We start from the raw sequence: 17,030 nt of genomic DNA on the forward strand, positions 1-17,030 counted from the left end.
CTTCAGTGGGGTTATTCCATGCCAGATTACCACAATTAAAACAAAAAACTACTGCATCTCGGATTTTGCTTAAAATGGCTGTACCGCGACCCTCCACTTTTACAACAGCTGACTCTCAAACTTCGGGACTGTTGAAATATACACAACAAATAATCAATTTGAGTCATGTGACTCAAATTGGGTCTACTAGACTCCATTTTTTAAAAGCCATATGGAGTAAAGTCGCTTCTGCTGCCCCTCCAGGATTAGGTGCCCTGAAGCTTAAGCTTCATTAGTCTTATAGTGGATCTGCCCCTGTTCAGGATTTGGGCACGTCCCACCCACCACCCAGATCACTTCTGCCACTTCAGCCTTCTGACCCTTATTGCAATGGGTAGGGGGGGCTAGTAGTGGCACGCAGGTGGCGCTGTGGTCTAAACCACTGAGCCTCTTGGGCTTCCTGATCAGAAGGTCAGTGGTTTGAATCCCCGCGACAGGGTGAGCTCCCGTTGCTCTGTCCCAGCTCCTGCCAACTTGGCAGTTTTAAAGCATGCCAGTGCAAGTAGATAAATAGGTACTGTTGCGACTGGAAGGTTAATGGCGTTTCCATGTGCTCTGGCTTCCATCATAGTATTCTGTTGCACCAGAAGCGGTTTAGTCATGCTGGCCACATGACCTGGAAAGCTGTCTGTGGATAAACACCGGCTCCCTCATCCTGAAAGTGAGATGAGCACTGCAACCCCATAGTCACTTTTGACTGGACTTAACCGTCCAGGAGTCCTTTACCTTTACTTTTACCTTTACCTAGTAAGGGTAGAGGGGATCAGAGAAGGGTGCCAGCAAAGGTTGGAATATTCAAATTATTGCTTCAATCAATTGCACTTATTGCATCGTGTAATAAAAAGAATGCAACTTTTATTATTAATAATAGTTTTCATAATCATCGATTGGCTACAAGTTACTTGTACTTATGTCCCATTGATTTCAGTGAGAACTTACAGTGTGATTGTATACGTCTATTTAGAAGTAAGACCACTGAGTTCAATAGGAAGTATGTACGGCCATGGCCCTGTATACCTGAAGGAGTGTCTCCACCACCTAGACACTAAGGTCCAACTCTGAAGGCTTTCTGGTGTGCCCCTCACTTTGAGAGGTGAAGCTACAGGCAGAGGGCTTTCTTGACAGTGGTGCCAACCCTGTGGAACACCCTCCCATCAAATGTCAAGCAGATAAGTAACTATACAACCTTTAGAAGACATCTGAAGGGAAGTTTTTAAAAGTTTAATTTTGTGTTATGTTTTTATATATGTTGGAAGCCACCCATCTGACTGGGTTAACCCAGTCAGATGGGTGGGGTACAAACAAATAAAAACAATAACAATAACAATAATTAGGTATTTGCCTAGCAGGAGTGGCTAATCCTCAAACCCCACCAAGTGTTTCTGGGTGGCTAATCCACAGACCTCTCCCAACAATTCTGCATCATCTTTAAAAAAGGTGAACCAAAAACTCAGATACAAAGGCATTACAGTGGTCCCTCGGGTTACATACGCTTCAGGTTACAGACTCCGCTAACCCAGAAATAGTACCTCGGGTTAAGAACTTTGCTTCAGGATGAGAACAGAAATTGTGCTCCGGCGGCGCAGCAGCAGCAGGAAGCCCCATTAGCTAAAGTGGTGCTTCAGGTTAAGAACAGTTTCAGGTTAAGTACGGACCTCCGGAACGAATTAAGTACTTAACCCGAGGTACCACTGTATATAAATACACCAACAACATTGGTTTGTGCAATTGTACAAATTTTAGAAATGGGTTTTTATTGATTTTATAGTCTGTATCTTTTTTATCTTGTTTTTTTTTAGTCTATGGGACCCCCAAGCCACTGCTTCTGCAATTTTGCATCAATGCAATAATAGTGCATGGGTGGTGTCCACACATAGTTTCACCCTATTAGTTTTTCTGCGATGCTCCCTCAATGTTATTTGTGTTACAACAACTTACATGATTTCCGCAAGGAAGTTAAGGGACATGTACTCATTAGAAACAAAGCAGTATGCATACCCTAAAACCTTTGCAAGCTGAAACAGCATTAATAGCAGGATCATGTATAATTGCTCTGATACCATCATGATCACAAATCATTAATAATTTGGCCAACTGGAAAGGTCCTGCATCTTTTGTGTGTTATCTCATTTCATCTCATTGTCCAACAGTTTGAGAGTTTAGAAGCAGTTTAGAAATCTGTGAAACCAATCAAATGAATAAGCATAGCCAATTCGTGGAAGCAGCACATAGATGAAGCAACTGTTTATCTCCTCCTAACTGTTTAATAGACTTGATGGGGGAGGGGGGAAGCATAGCTGTCAACTTTCCCCTTTTCTTGCGAGGAATCCTATTCGGAATAAGGGAATTTCCCTTTTAAAAAGGGAAACGTTGACAGCTATGGGGGGAAGCAATCTGGGCAGATGGTTGTAAACAAGGACAAACAAAAAATGAAGAAGTTCCTTTTGTGACTTTATGTTTTAAATGTCATGCATATGAAAGGAAGTTTATTCCGGTTGTTGATTTATATGGAGCAGCAGGGAAAGGCGAATGGTGGGACCAAAACAACAAATCCACATTGCACAAGTAAACCCTTTCATTGGCTTGCCCCAAAGGAAGCCTTTTCTCCCCAGCTCTCCAGAAGCCAGCCCTGCCTTATCAGCTCTGCAAAATGGAGAATGAATGCCTTGTTCATTATTATCGCTGAAGTCATTCCTATTTATGCCGGTATTTCATGGATTATGTTTTTATGAAAACACTTTCTTGCCTGTGAATAAACACAGGCGCTTTAAAAATATTTGTATGCAAAATGTATCGAAGGCCATTATGAAAATGCTTTGCGAAAAGGCAGTAAGAAGCCTTTTGCAACCTCGGAAAAAAAGAAGAAAAAAGAAACCCTCTCACATTTTCTCTACATTTTCTTTCATGCTAAACAGTCCAAAGAAAAGGCCTTTTCAGAGTTAACTAGTTTCAGCGATACCAGTGTTTTAGTGTAATGAATAACTTTTCAAAGGGGACAATCACACATCGCTCAGTATGCTGGTATTTCTATTTCTGTGCACCACCAATGGAAGGATTTCTGTGGCAGAATTTCTTTCTCAGAGAAAGCTGAAGCGATCAAAACCCTGATTAACCTCTGATATTCACGTGCTGCTCTTGATCTTGGGGACCGAAGCTGTAACAAAGAGTTAATGGCAGCCATATGCTTGGGGTATTGTAGGTTCCGCTGACCCAAATGTGAACTCCATGAGTGACTGCAGCGAACTGCTGTTTGTTCCAAGTTTGGCGTGCAGATTACTGATGAAGAGTTTGAGCTTCTACTTGACAGAATCCCCCTTGATGAAGATGGAAATGTCAAATTTCCCCAGTTCATACCCATGTTTGATTCACAATTTACAGCCTCGACTTTTTGAATTTGTCATATGTCAATCAATTTCTGTTTGCTAGAGAAGCTTTGCAATAATCCACGAGAGCAGGTTCAGGCTATCTGGCCGTGTTGCATTTTATAGCATTTAATATTTTCAGGAAATGCAATTTGCCTCATTCAGTGACAGCTTAATTGGTGTTTAAGTACTGAACAAAGTTTGACATTCAGGGCATTTTCACACACAAGAGCTCAAGCGTTTTCAGATTTGAGAGTTGAATCAACCTAGGCTTAAATTTGGTCCTTACCATGGAGGTAAAACCTATACGGGCTACAAGGCACTTGCAATTTTTATTCCAACTTGTCATGCTTTGAAAATACTCACAGATGGCAGAAAGAATATGAAAGTGGCTCAAATCTGGTGATTCTTAATCTCATGTGTGAAAACGTTCTTGTTTGAACTGGGAATATGTTTGCAAGTGTGACAAGTGAACAACTTTTTCAAAAGGTTTGTAAGACATACTTTTTTAGTGAAGCTTTTTTATTGAAGGTGTTTCTGTGTCTGACTGCTTAGATCTGCGTTCCTAGTGTTGGTTCTGTTATAATGGGCAGGTTATATGTTGGGGAAGGGTGTGCATATTGAGTCTTCCCTAGGAGATAAGTCCAGAGTTCTGAGTGAATGAGAATTCATTCTTTCTCGATTTCCCTTGAAGCTTTTAAATGCTTGTAAAAACAAGAGTGGTGGATATTGTGTCTGCACACATACAAACCCATAATGTTTGCAATGGGTTAGGTTTATGTTCCACTCCCCATTTGATAAGACTTATCCATCATAGCTCTATCACAAACTACTAGTGATTGCATGTGTCTTAACCTTTTATGGGGACGAAACTAACTTGAGGATTCTTCTGGTATCCAAGCACCATTAGATTTTTGTGTTTTTTCAAAAGTTTTACTTTTCAAAATAAAATAGCCAACAATATTGGTTTAACATGGAACTTAAAAGCCAAATAAAGCATTCCATTACTGTATTTATCATTAGGATGCAGAGGCTGTGACTGGTGAAGGTATTTTATGGCAGAACTGAAACACTGACTTAGCAATCGACAAATCAATTCTGCAGCCTGTCCCAGTGTTATCCTGGTACAGGTCATCATATGGTTCCCAGGCAGCCTTCTCTCATTTTTCTTCATTTATTTAAGCAACACTGAATATTCCTAGTTGCATGCACTCACATTGATGCCACATTTCGAAAGTGTGGGACTGAAATGCTTCTGTGGAATTGTGGCAAAGCTGGTTTCTACAAGGGCAGATTTAACTCTCTCCACAAATATTTATTTTTCTCCAAAGATTTTGGTTTTGAGAATGGATGGAGCGGCACAAATTCAAAAGCAGCAACACATTTAAATTATTAGTATTACAATACGAGCAGAAAGCAACAAAAAAATTCAAAAGCCCTGGCCAAAGAAAACTCTCTTTACCTGGAGTCTAAGGTCTAATCCTATATGCATTTATCTGGGACCAAGATCACATTGAACTCAGCAGGATTTACTTCTGGGTAGAATGGTATAGGTATAGGATGACACTGCAAAATTCAAAGGAGTAGCAATAAGCTATGTAGGCCAAAGGAGGACATTCCAAATATGGGTGTCACCTGATCTCTGGTCCCCACTCTTCTACCTCAGCATGCAGGAGTATCTGTAAGAGGTACTCTCCAGATAACTTTAAACTCCAGAAGGGGATCACTGGGATTGGAGTCTCAGAAAAAGAGAATGTATTTGGGTGGGAGGAGAATTGATACTGTAGTAGCAACCAAGAGGGGCTTCAAATTTGTTATGAACAGGTGCAAAAAAATCCAAACTATGGGTCCAGAAACATATTGGCTGTAGCCTCCTGAATCCCTTCATTTCATGTCAAAAAATATTTGCTGGAGAATATTGGGTGCAGCACTACAGTGAACACCAGACTTGTCTAATTCCGGCTGTGTTATCTCAGAGAGAGAGAGGATTTACAAGTCAAATGATCCACTGTGCCTTTTGTCAGCCAATTAAAACATCTTCACTGGGACCTACAGAACTAACCTTTGTGTGGTCTTTGGTCTCGGATGGAAATGATCGCTTGACGCGTTTGGCAGTGTGAATTTTGAGACGGTACAAAATGTGTGTGGGAACTTGGGGGGGAGAAAAAAAAGCCCATCTTAAAAATAAGTAGGATCAGGGTGGTGATGGTGAGGGGGGGGAGAGAAAGGTGACGTTAGAGATGCTGGTAAAAGTTAGTCGTGGTCAAGCTTGGGGCGAACAATAGCGCAGTGTTGTTATGGGCTGCTTTTACGACTTAGATATTCTTCCCATGTCAGTATAATCACTACTGGGAGGTAGCTCGATTAAGGATTACCATATCATTAATAGTATCTATGACTTTTGTTCAAAGGCTACTTGTGTAATGTTGCCTTGTGGATGAAGCTTCCTAATCCGCTGAGCTGCAGCTGTAGAGGAGGGCCTTCCTTAGAGGCGCCCACACTGACTTCCCTGTCCCTTGGATCAGTTCTCAAAAACAGACAGAAACAACAGTCAACTCAAAGCCAGAAAAAAGAAACATCCATTCTACATTTCCACATTCATCCGCAAGCTCCAATCCCTGCCAATGTCTCCCATTCATCTCTTCTCTAACATCCAGATCACCACTCGGATGGTGGCCAGATTAAAAGGGGAACAATGCAGTTTTAAATGTAAAGTTTGCATCTAATTTTTTTTTATCCTTTTGCATGAGAAAAAGCACATTTATTCTGTCTGTCTGTCTAATGCTCAGCCTTTTCTTATTTTCTTTGGCAACACAAGGCATGCTTGCTGCTGGGTGCCCAAGCTCGATGTGCTCCTATGCTGGCTTGGCTAGTTTCTCGCTACACATAACTGCCTTGAAATTGAAAATGTGTATGTTCAGACAACACTCTTGGAGGCTGAAGTGCTAAATATTAACAGTTTTGCCTAGTAAACCATGGTTAGAAAACAACCTACTTTAACAACAGCTATGATGCAAGTATTGGGTGCAGATACATAGCCAGTAGAAGAAATTACTGTAGTGGGAAATAAATGTGGCAGGTGGGAATAAAACCATAGACTTAGGACAGAAAGTACTTCTATGTAGGCTTTATGACAATAATCCACTTTTAAAAATAACAAACAAACAATGAAGTGCCTGCTGTCATCCAAGTCCAACATTTGGAAAAGGAAATGTCAGGTCTGTGAATAAACGGGCAATTTTGCAGTTAAGAAACCAGGTCCTGCTCACAGTTGCCTAAGCATGTGCTTGAGTAGACCCTGCAATAAACTTAAAGAACGTCTCTATCCTAGGTATTTCTGATCTATGAAAAACAGACAGGGTCTGCAATTATTCATGTTTGCCACTTAGGTAACAGTTTAAAAGTTAGTTTGGTCCAAGTCATACAAGCTGCTTCTCATAGGACACTATTGAAAAGATTTGGAATGCCGCCTTTGGGGTCAAAATGTGTCAAATGCTTTCTTGTCTCCATGGAATTGTTGGTTTCTCAAGCAACATATATTGCAAAAGGCTTCGCCCGTTAATTGTCTATACATTTTATTTGCCTTTCTTTTACTGTGCAAGTTATTTTTCTGATATGGGTGCTTTTACACATTTGTCTTATATCTTTCTTTCTTTGTCTATATTTATTATCTAATATTTATATCTATATGCTTCGCTAAGAATGGTTACTGGTTAGTCCTGATTCCAATGGAGCCATAACGACTCTGAAATTTTCAGTCCAACATTTCCCCAATGAAGATCTTGTTACTTCAGTGCTATTATAAACTTTTGCTTTGGGATGACATTGACTCCTTTGATCATTAATTAATTTTTATCTACAGCCAGCCCTATCCCCCAAACTCAGTGAAGATAAAAAACATTTCCCTGTCATTTCCTCAATATCCCATATGAGACAGTGAATAGTGTTACTATTCCCACTTTATCAATGGGATTATTGTGACTGAGAGATAGGACCCTATCTAAAGCACCTAATGAATCTATGTGATACATAGAAAGGAATATATACATCAAAGCACAAGTACCAACTTCAGTTTTTCTATGGCAGACTACACAACAATTAAGTAAATGTAACATCACTCAATGGCTAAATGTTACATCACTCAATGGTTTCCTTGTGCAAAAAACTGATCAAGGTTGAAACTTCATATCATCTAACATCACCTCAAAGGCCCTGATCCAATGAGATGCACCCAGCAATCAGATGCCAACACTGATCACGCCTTCCAGCGAAAGAAAGGAGGGGATCTGGGGAATTTCTAGCTGGATTTTGTCACTAGATGTGAGAATGTTTTCAAAAGAGACACCCAAAAACTAATTTGAATCTCTCTAACACTTTTACATGACTGCTGTTAATGCAGAATTTAGAATTCAGGAGATAAACTGAATGTACACTGCAGGCAATGAAGTTTTTATGTTCCCATGAGCGCTGATTTAAAACAAAGATTACTTAAGCCTCTTTAATGAAATGCTAGGAGTCTCTCCTTTGGGCTAATTGTGACTCTCATGGTATACTTAATCTTGTGCTCATTTAGCACATTCTGGTGAGTCTGGTATAGGAATGGCTTGTGGATGATACCAGGCCCTCCAAGTGTCCCTATTTTCCAGGGACAGTCCTGGATTTACAGAAGCTGTCCCGGTTTCTGATTTGATCCCAGAATGTCCCGCTTTTCCTTAGGACATCCCTTTTTTCATCAGAGAAATGTTGGAGGGTATGGAGTTATCTGACCCCCCCCCAAGCCATCTGAAGGGAGCCCTGTATACGGGAAATGTTTAATGTTTAATTATATTTTTATATATGTTGGAAGCTGCCCAGAGTGGCTGGGGCAACCCAGTCAGGTGGGCAGGGTGATGATGATGATGATGAAATAGGGTGTCCCTGTTTTCATCTGAGGAATGTTGGAAGCTATGTGATACTAATAAAAAGAATATTAATCATTGTAGTAAATGGCAGGTATGTGGCACTTTAGAGTAGGCCACATTCGCACCATACAATTAAAACACCATTATACTATAGCAGTCCTATCTTCCCCCAAAGACTCCTGGGAACTGTACTTTTCTAAGGGTGCTGAAAGTTATTAGAAACCCCCTATTTCCCTCACAGAGCTACAATTGCTAGAGTTCCTTGGGAAGGGAGATTGGTTGTTAAATCACTTTGGAAATTGTAGCTTTGTCCCCTTAACAAGCAACGGTTCCCACAGTTCTGTGGGGGAAGCCATGACTGTTAAAGTCGTATAATGGTGCTTTAGACGTAGGGTGTGGATATGGCGAGAGGCCTAAGGGCCTAATCTGCTCTCTCTCTGGCCCTCATAATAGCCTCATTTTTGTGTATCTTGCTTTCTCTGGATGCAAGCAGAGATAGCTTGCGAGATGCTAGCTGATGTCTCTTTCACTAATTATTTCCTGGTATGAACAGAAATAGAGGCTGTGACAGAATTCATCCCACCCCAATGTGCTTCAGTTGCCCACTCCCATGTGTGAACCACATGAGGCCCAAACCTCATGTGACAGAAATAGAATTTTATTATTATTTATTTTTATTATTACGGTCACATACCAGTTCTCGCTCACTTACAATATCCGGAAAATCATGAAACACAACAGGAATGCATTGAATTGCAATTGGTTATAACAGAGACAATTCAGATATAGCGGCAGTTAAAAATATATATTAAATCTTGATCACTAAAATATAACCTAAAATTATCATTTAAAACCTTAATCACGTGACAGAAATATAAGCCAAGCAAAAAAAAAAAAAAAAGGGATGATGATTATTATTACAACTGCACTTGCACTTTAGCACTGAAACAAAAATTGGTTTGTTTTTTCAAAGGTAAAGGTAAAGGTACCCCTGACTGTTAGGTCCAGTCGTGGACGACTCTGGGGTTGCGGCGCTCATCTCACTCTATAGGCCAAGGGAGCCAGCGTTTGTCCACAGACAGCTTCCAGGTCATGTGGCCAGCATGTTGTTTTTTTAAAGCCACACAAATACCAAAGACAAAAGGAAAGGAATGGGTGGAAATAACCACACTGCAGATCATGTAGTGGTGGAGGGGGAAGTAGCCAACGCATAGTGCAGTCCCACTGATCAGGGAGAGAAGGAACCGAGGAAGGACAAATCCAGTCTCTTGATCCCTCTCGCAAACTGCTAATTTGTGGAATTTGTTAAGGGCTCCAGCTATGCAGGGCAGGTGATGGTAGCAGTTCAAGCAAGAAATTCAGGGGGGGACAGGGATAGGGATTCACCTTCCATGTCACAGTTGCCTCACAGACCATCATTGCTTCTTACCAGGCAAGTCAAAATCACTTTGCCAGTCGGCATGCAAATCACCACAAACCAAGCCTTTTAAAAGAGAGAAGGACGGTGAAACTATTGGAAAATAGCAGTCATTTTGGATCAGGACTATTACCTATTCTGGTTCAGCATCCTGTTTTCACAGTGGGAAACCAGATGTCTCTAAGGAGCCTCCTAGCTGGACTCTCCCCAGTAATCCTTACGACAGCTCTGTAAAGTAAGTCAGTATTTATCATCTTCATTTTGCAGAAATAAGACTGCCAAAGCTGGACCTCCTGTTGGCGGTGAGTTTTGAGCCATGGACTTCCTAGACTTATAGCCCCTTCACTATTTCTAGGTGTGGAGTTTTTGTAAGACACCATAATTAACGGATGTCCAAAGGAATAAGAAACCTAGCGTTGTATACAATAAAATGGGGTGGAGGTGGATATGGGGAGTTGCACCATGATGACAAAAGGTTGGAGAAGCAAATCTGGATTCGGTTATAATGCCACATCATAATCACCTGCTTTTAAGACAAAACTGTTACTGCAAAGGTGACATATCTGAGCTCATTAGCAAGAAACATTTTGGCACTTGTGGACCAGTATAAAACTGAACTCATATTTCCATAGTATAGCTTTTATTACCCAGTTTAATTATCGAAGATCAGAAGTCTGGCTCTCTCCTATGAAGGTCCCACAGTTAAGAATTTACACGCTTTGTCCCCATATTTACAATACCTTTTGACTGAGATGTCTAAAACCTTTTAGCATAAGGTTTAAGCAGTGGACAGTCAGCTCTGGCACTTCTTAGAAATCTTTTCAGAGGGGCCATGTGGCTGAGTTCTAATCCGGGAAGAGCCACTGCCTCTCTGTGTGATCTGACAGAGTGACATATCACTTGACCCCGGTCACAGCAGCTGTAGACCTAGGTTAGAAAGTCAGGCCTGAACAGAAAAGCGGGCCATGCTATCTGTCCAGTCCTTTCCCTGCTAATAAATGAGAAGTGCTGTTTTTTTCCTTGTCCATTCCCTCCACAATTCAAATATATATTTATGAGGGGCAGGCAAGAATTTGAGCCTCCCTTTCAATGCACACGTTTTCATGGGAAATTAAAAACCTATACATTGGCTGTCTAACAACTCGAAACAATAGATACTCCATGTGCATACCTGAATCTTTAATTTATACATTTAACTCTGACAATTTATCAACTTCAACTCAGTGGCTTGCAGAGGGGTGGGGGTGGGGAAACAAAAGGACTGTTTAAACACATAGCTAGAGCTCTGCCTAGCCAGAAATATTTTAATATATACGGTAAGGGGCATTTTTACGTATGAACACGTGGTTTTTAATCTCACTTTTGTTGAAATACCTGTTCAGATATTTGGATAGTGCGCATTACTTTATACACTGAAATCAGGATTGATAGAATATTCTCATTTTTAATGTCAGCTGGTGATGGTTTATTGTTGTTGCTGCTGCTGCTGTTTTAAAATTATTGTTATTATTACTATTTTAAATTTAAATTGCTTTTTCTGTTGTATTCATAATATTTTTAAAAAAATCAGAATAAACAAACAAATAATGGGAGCTTTGAGGAAAAGAGGCATATTTTTAACAAAGGAAACTAAAATAGCACCTTTAATGCCAAGTTCTTTTCTAAGCATGATAAAATATTGATGAAAAGAAACCAGTTCTTTGTCTAAGCCTGCAGAGGGCGCAGTGCTTCTTCTTTAACCCTCTCGGGCATACAGTTCTGTGGAATTCTTAAGTTGGCAGTTTAAAGTCTATCAAGGCGGCCTGCTTACAGAATACACTTGCTGGGACCATAGGAGGGGAGAGTGCTGCTGCACTCAAGTCCTGCTTGTGTGCTTCTCACAGGCATTTGGCTGGCTCATGTGAGAACATGATGCTAGAACATTGGCTTGGTCCAGCAGGCTCTCCTCATGTTATTATGTTCATATATAGGAAAGTTGAATCCATATTGCTCGAGGGTGTGATGTGTTTTGTGGGTGTGCGTTATCGATCAGTGTCCTACACTTGGCTTTTAAAAAGGGTACAAGATGTCAAATTAACGTGCATTGCAAAATGATTCTATGCATTTATTGTAACGATGGCCATGTTTTCTGAGCAACTACAAAAACCCAAAACAATAACCGGGGTAATGAATTCAGTTTAGCAAAATCTCGTTTAGACACGAAACATGATTCCCATCCCCTCAGTTTTGAAGTGGTTATTCTATGCTGCTAGGAAATTATTTTACTTATTTGGGCGGCCTAATTGACTCATACATATGTCAGAGTGAGTCCTGTGGGGCTTACACCCAAGCAAATGTGCAAAGGATGGCACCTTTTGATATTTCCATCCCAAATAAACGGGGGAATCTGGCTCTTTTAGCATACATTTTCTCAGATTGATTCTTTTGAGTTCTTCCAAAGTGTAAGTATGAAGGACCTTCAGACAATATGGAATATATTTCTTACCGTCGGCTTCTTACAGAGTAATCTGAGCTACAGAAATTTCAGCCTGGCCAACCAGTCTCCAAATATAGTAGGTCTATTAAAAGTGCTGCAGTTGGGAGCTGGCCTTCTCTCATGCCAAATCATTTGACCTTAACATTAGCAAATATTTTGATTCCTGCTAGTGTATGTCTGAGCATAAGCCATCAAAAGGAATCCATATTGCAAGCTGTCCAGGGAGCCTGTCAGTCCCATGTTAGCAGCCCCCGGTCAATGAGGTCATCATCTTTGCCCACATTTTGCTTCTTTGAAACATATGTTTATGCAACATCCAACACTTACACATTTTTGGATAAAAGCATTAGGATGTATAAATACTACTTTTGGGGAATTAAAATCGTCAAATGATAATATTATCCTAAACCACATACCAATTATGTGGGGTTTGACAGTCGGTCATCGTAGATAGACTTTTCGTGCCCTTACTTCTGCCAAAAGATTGATATTGACTCACTAGAAAGAGAACACTACACCCCCCCCTTTGATCAATGAATAGAAGATATGACAACTCTTGCAACATGTGAACAGGTTGCTTTTAGATGCATGGATAGATATAACGATCCTTGGAATGCATTTATGAAAAAATTATAATGACTCGTTAATAATTGTATGCTTGCTGGAATAATAGCATTACTTACCGGTATATACATATATACTGTGTTCAGTTTCGATCACCTTTTTCTTCCCCCTCCCTCCCATTTCTTTATTTGTCTCCTGAAATTTTTTAATTAATAGAAACTTTGCCCACCCTGAGTGCCATTGTCCACTTATAGCATGTGACATAGCAAAGCACGGAAGCAGCTGCGCTTCTGCTTCTGTCAAGGCAACCAGGCCCAGCCCACGCCGTGGTTCAGCATCGCTTAGCTGTGGAAGCTCATAGGCTGTCAGTAAAACAAGCCTCCACCTGAATATGTGAAAAGTTACACTTGTCAGAGTTTGAGGGTGGTGGGGAAAGGGCCAGCCCTCCCATTAGGTAGAGGAGCAGGTGGCCCAGTGGAGGGAGCCACATCGGCTGTCTCCTTGCATTCTTTTTTACTGCAGCGGCCAGCCACAACATACCCTTCTGCTTCCTATACAGTGGTACCTTGGGTTACAAACACCTCAGGTTACAAACACTTCAGGTTACAGACTCCACTAACCCGGAAGTAGTGCCTCGGGTTAAGAACTTCACCTCAGGATGAGAAGAGAAATCACATGCTGGCAGCAGTGAGAGGCCCCATTAGCTAAAGTGGTACCTCAGGTTAAGAACGGTTTCAGGTTAAGAACAGACCTCCGGAACGAATTAAGTTCGTAACCAGAGGTACCACTGGATTATATTTAATAGTTAAAATGAAACAGCTATGTTGGAGTGGCAGCCTGTGATGTCTTAGTGCTTAGGTGCAGGCGTTCCTATGTATATGCACTACAGTCAAGGTGCATCTGCCCCACAATCGGTAATGTGCCTTCGAGAGACCTGAGGAAGGACAGCTGAACACCAAAGACTGGCAGATGCAGTGCGGTAAGAGGCCTGCACAAACTCTGCCTCCCTGAGAAAAATTGAGACAGTGTTTTACCAAGAACAGGTACCAGAAAAATTGGATCGTTGTTCCTAAATAGGAATCATCGTAAATGTGTGGGTATTTCGGTCAGGTTTTTGAGAAAACGGACGCCATTGCCCTAGCACTCACCTGCAATACCAAAATAATACCAGAAGGTGGCCGACTTGCTGGAACTTCCATTCCGTATACTAAGCTATATCTCAGCAGTATATTTTGTGGTTGCATGCTGTTTCTGAACTGGGATAGCTTGAACACATGCTGGTAACCTCAAGGTTGGATTTCTGCAATGCTCTGTATGTGGAACTAGCCTTGTTTGTTTGTTTGTTTGTTTGTTTGATTTATATACTGCCCTTCATCTTGAGATCTCAGGGCATTTCACATAAATAAAATACAAGATAAAAACAAACAAATAATTAAAACAAAGCAGCAAAACAATAAACACTCCCCCTTCCAACAAACACATTTTAAAGGCTGTAGAATATTAATCAGCCAAGGGCCTGGTTGAAGAGGAACGTTTCCACCTGGCACCTAAAATATATATTTAATGAAGTTGCCAGGCAAACCTCCCTGGGGAGAGTATTCCGCAAATGGGGAGCCACTACAGAGCAGGCCTGTTCTCGTGTTGCCACCCTCCAGACGTCACAAGGAGGAGGCACATGAAGAAAGTGATGAACACAGAGTATGGGATGGTTTATATGGGGAGAGGCTGTCCTTGAGGTCCTGAGCCATTTAAGGCTTTATAGGTCAACACAAGCGCTTTGAATTTGGCCCAGAAAATGATTAGCAGCAAGTGCAGTCAGGCCAGGATTGGTGTAATATGTTCAAACAGTTTTGGCCCAGTGAGCAACCTGGCCGCCGAACTCTGACCAGCTAAACCATCTTCAGAGGAGCCCTGCATTTAACATGTTGCAGTAATCCAAACTAGAGCTTACTGGATAATAAACTACAGAAATTGGGCTATCTGTCCCTATCCCTATCTGTCCAGATAGGAGTGTAGCTGGGCCATCAGCTGAAGCTGATGGAAGGCATTCCATGCCACTGAGGCCATCTGAGCCTCAACCGACAGCAGAGGATCCAGGAGCATAGGAGCCAACTCTTAGGGGCTGAGGACCCTTTGGCCCCCGCCCATAAAATATTTGAGGGGCCTGCCCACAAAAACATTAATGGGCATTGCCATTCAAATGGTGTGCATGTGTCGCATCATGTGATCAATTATGCAGGGCGGGGCTTACCTGTCCCCCGCCCCCATATTTTATTCAAGTTGACAACTCTGTCCAGGAGTACCCACAAGCTATGTCCTTCAGAGGAAGTGTAACCCCATCATGAGCAGGCAGCCTCCCAGCCTTGTTGGTTTGGCCCTGGCTAGGTGAGGGCAAGCTACTGCCAGCCTATAACTCCTTGTGTTATACCAGTAACTGTCAACATTAACCACGTTCCGTACACTTTACCTTTTTAGTCCCTTTCTTCAGTGGTTGGCAATGTGGGTCCCAGGACCTGCAAAGGCTTTTCTCTGTATTGCTTCATTCTCTCCCCGCTGCCATATGATAGGTAAAGGTACCCCTGACGGTTAGCTCCAGTCGCGGATGACTCTGGGGTTGCGTGCTCATCTCGCTTTATAGGCCGAGGGAGCAGGCATTTGTCCGCAGACAGCTTCCGGGTCATGTGGCCAGCATGACAAGCCACCTTTGGCGAACCAGAGCAGCGCACAGAAACGCCTTTTACCTTCCTGACGGAGCAGTACTTGTTTATCTACTTGCACTTTGATGTGCTTTTAAACAGTGCTTTCTGTGGTTTAGACCACAGCGCCACCCGCATCCCATATGATAACAAATCACTATTACCTCAGAGAAAGTGGTAGGGGTGGCCATTTTACAAGGGGGCTGGAAAAACCACCTGAAATCAACCCACGGTCCTTAGGTTGCTTACATCTGCAGTTCCTTTTAACCGTTGAAGCAGGCAGTTGTCTAGGAAAGCTTGTGCCACTTTAAGCCAATTAGTCCCTGAGGTACAATAGCAGTTTTCCTTGCCCTGCTGCTACAGAACACAACAGCACTCCTTCCCAGCTTTGCTTTGGTGAGCCATATCTAATTAGCACCTCCTTATTCAGCAATATCCTGTTCTGCTGCTTAATTAAGAGTCTCTTGTGGCACATAATTCTCTGGGCTTCCTGTCTTTCTTTAGAGAAGTACACAAAAGCAGCAGGATCCCCTCCTCACCAGGCATTAACTTGATGTGGTGATGCTTTTTCTGAGAGACTTGACTTCTTGCCTTGTGCCTCCTCACCCCTTCCATGCTGAGATGCCTTGTTCCTTTCCCTCCCAGGGTCATGTCCTACACAGCATCCCCACTGCGGCATGCTCTGCTGGGTCACAGAAACATGAGATGACACTTTGAAATACCATAAACATAGGAGGAAAACAAAATAACGGCACTCTGCACCCACATATCTAGATCCTTCTGGAAATACGATGGGACGCTAATGGCAGGGCCGCTTTAGGCTTCTGGTCCTCTTGCACCTTTAGGTGGGTACAGGATGGGACCTGTTGTTAACTTGTTGGATTCAGCCTCTTAAATAGCAAGCATGTTCCCAAGAACAGCCAGTGGATGCTTCTTAGGTTTCAGCCCTGGAAATATGTCATCTATGTTCAAGATCACATGAGGACAAGCGTCTTAAGTAAAAACTGTAGCTGTTCTTTACTAAAGAATAGGAAGAAAAGCAGCAACAACAACACATTTTCTGCATATTGCCAAGACGCTTTCTTTTAATAATCTGTTTAAACAAACTAGTGGTACTCCCCCCTTTTTTTCTTTTTTCTTTTGCTTATTGACATAAGCATTCATTTGCTAATTTGCAGGACATTAAACTCCACCACTGAGCCTCCTCTCTCTTTCCCGCCTCCCTACCCTGCAGTTCCTGAATGCGAGATAAATGCTTTCCTTCTTAAGGTTGCTTAGACCCTGCATGAGTCCCGGCACACATGTGTCCCCACCCACCCCAACCCAGTCTCTATCTTCTATATAAAAGTCAATGTTTTGATCGCCTTAAAGGAAATAATGAGTTAAATGGACCAATATTCTCTCCTTGGCTCTCAAACTGGGCCTTTTCATAAACGCCTCTGAGCACCTGCAGCAGCTAAGTCGTTTACACATACATAAATAAATAAATTAACAATGAATAAATAATTTAATCCTCCCGCCCTCCCCATTTGCACAATGACACCTTGCGGATTTGCTCCAAGTGAGTTTTTTCTT

The 17,030-nt window shown here is 41.9% G+C and overlaps 1 long non-coding RNA gene across 1 annotated transcript in view; it reads left to right on the top strand.

The window, feature by feature from the left end:
• LOC310770538 overlaps positions 1-17,030 on the top strand; it is a 30,606-nt gene that overhangs the window by 11,386 nt on the left and 2,190 nt on the right. The window contains exon 3 of the long non-coding RNA XR_014552247.1: positions 9,883-9,954. This is a non-coding gene — a long non-coding RNA (uncharacterized lncRNA). The remainder of the gene's footprint in view (positions 1-9,882; positions 9,955-17,030) is intronic.

Source organism: Podarcis filfolensis, assembly GCF_964270895.1.
Source record: "Podarcis filfolensis genome assembly, chromosome: 9".
Taxonomy (NCBI): domain Eukaryota; kingdom Metazoa; phylum Chordata; class Lepidosauria; order Squamata; family Lacertidae; genus Podarcis; species Podarcis filfolensis.